Below are 1897 nucleotides of genomic sequence, written 5' to 3'. Positions count from 1 at the left end.
CAGATAATTCTAATGTTATTATAATAGTAAAACTGACATTCAATTGCTTGAGTATGTCGCTCCCTGCAGATGGCATAAATGGGTAAAGCAGTATACACAAGAGGTAGACTACATTTGTACTTATACCAATTATACTGTCAGCTCTCAACCTAAATTTTTTCAGTCAATTAATTCAATATAAATTTATACTTCACTTGTCTGCATTGTTGTTCAATTTCAGTAACTTCCATGGCTCTCCTGCCTGCAAGTATCCATTGCCAAGTTTTGAAATGCTTAGAATACACTTCAATCCATCTCGAAGCTTACACTTTTCCATGTTCTCTATGTAGTTTTGAAGTTCAACATTTATTTGCTCTAAAAAATGGATGTCTCCATCATTTGGAAAAACAGGAGGCACAACTAGCTCGTAATTTTTCCCCAAAAAAGTGAGAGTTCTATATTCATTTACATTAAATGAAATCTAATAGTTATAATAGTCAAACCTGTTAATAAAGTTTCCAAGGTTGTTGACAAGCTCAGCATTAACTTTAATGGCAAAGTCGGACCAACTGAAAACAGAATCTTGAGTTTCTGGCCGAACAAGCAGCAGATAAAATCGAAACACATCGGCCGGAATACCGGTGTCAATCGCATCATTACCAAACACACCAACACCACGGCTCTTAGAAAACTTCCCATCCTCATAATTTAGAAACTCTGTCAATGGTAAATGTAAATGATGGTTATATATTTAGCATACATGTGTATATACCATTGGTTAACTAAAATACTACTGAACTATCTAGAGTGGTCAGGCAACAACACTAATGAAAACATTGGAGGTGCAGCTATATCATGTACTGTTACAATGAGCTGAATAGAATTGCATTGAGTATTCATGTCATATGATACTGTTAAGTAACAAGTCCTGTGCTAGGTCAATCCGTTACCGTATACACCATATATTTTGTGGGGATTAATATTCGTGATTTTTGCATTTTGAAAATATGTGTGAAATTAAAATCTGCAAATTAGCATGCTGATTGTATAGTAGGTGTGATAATTACATTAAAATTGTGAAATTTTTATTTGCAGATACAAAAATGTAGCCAAAGCGCAAAATTTATGGTATTAATTTTTATTCACATTTCAATGTATTATACATTATAACACAGGTATATACCTGTAGATGAAATGCTGTCAAGAAATGTATATGGCTTTTTTGTTCCAATCAAAGAAGCTGGAAACACAACAGTGTGAAAAGGAACATTGTCTTTAGCCATAAACTGGTACAATTTGACCTACAGTTTATGCATAAGCTACATCAAATATATCATATCTATATACCTCATCAGGATTTTTCCACCATTTTTCCCACTCATCAATGTAGCCAGCAGTAATTGATATGTACCTGTTATGCATTGCATGGTACCATCATCATGATACTGAGTCTGATATAAGCTTACCCAATAGGTGCATCAAACCAAACGTAGAAAACTTTATTGGTATAGCCATCCAAAGGTACTGGCGTTCCCCACTTCAAGTCACGACTTATGCATCTTCGATTCAAACCATCACGTAACCAAGTTGAAGTAATGATCTTAGCATTGTTGGACCATACCCCTTTATATTGCACTAAAGTATATATAATGCACGTAATAATGTTAATACCTTGATCAGATGACTTCATAAACAATTCATTGACGGGGTCTTGTAGCTACATGCATAATACAATGCTTATACAATTATGATAATGAAGCAAACCTTAGCTAGATCAAGAAACAGATGGTTTGAAGTCTTTATGCAAGGCTCGCTAGAGCATAATTTGCACTTGGGAGACTTCAAATTAAACAAATGCAATACATTAAGTTGTTTTAAAAATGCTACAGTTCAATTGCTTACCTTGAGCTCAATGGCA

General features: G+C 34.3%; 1 pseudogene; it reads right to left on the bottom strand.

Annotated features, from left to right (window-relative positions):
- Positions 1 to 34: 34 nt before the first annotated feature.
- LOC100634101 (methionine--tRNA ligase, cytoplasmic-like) overlaps positions 35 to 1897 on the bottom strand; it is a 2842-nt pseudogene continuing 979 nt past the window's right edge.

The sequence above is a fragment of the Amphimedon queenslandica genome, unplaced genomic scaffold (assembly GCF_000090795.2).
Source record: "Amphimedon queenslandica unplaced genomic scaffold, v1.1 AMPQUscaffold_13435, whole genome shotgun sequence".
Taxonomy (NCBI): domain Eukaryota; kingdom Metazoa; phylum Porifera; class Demospongiae; order Haplosclerida; family Niphatidae; genus Amphimedon; species Amphimedon queenslandica.
This window is presented reverse-complemented; position numbering and strand designations above follow the sequence as displayed.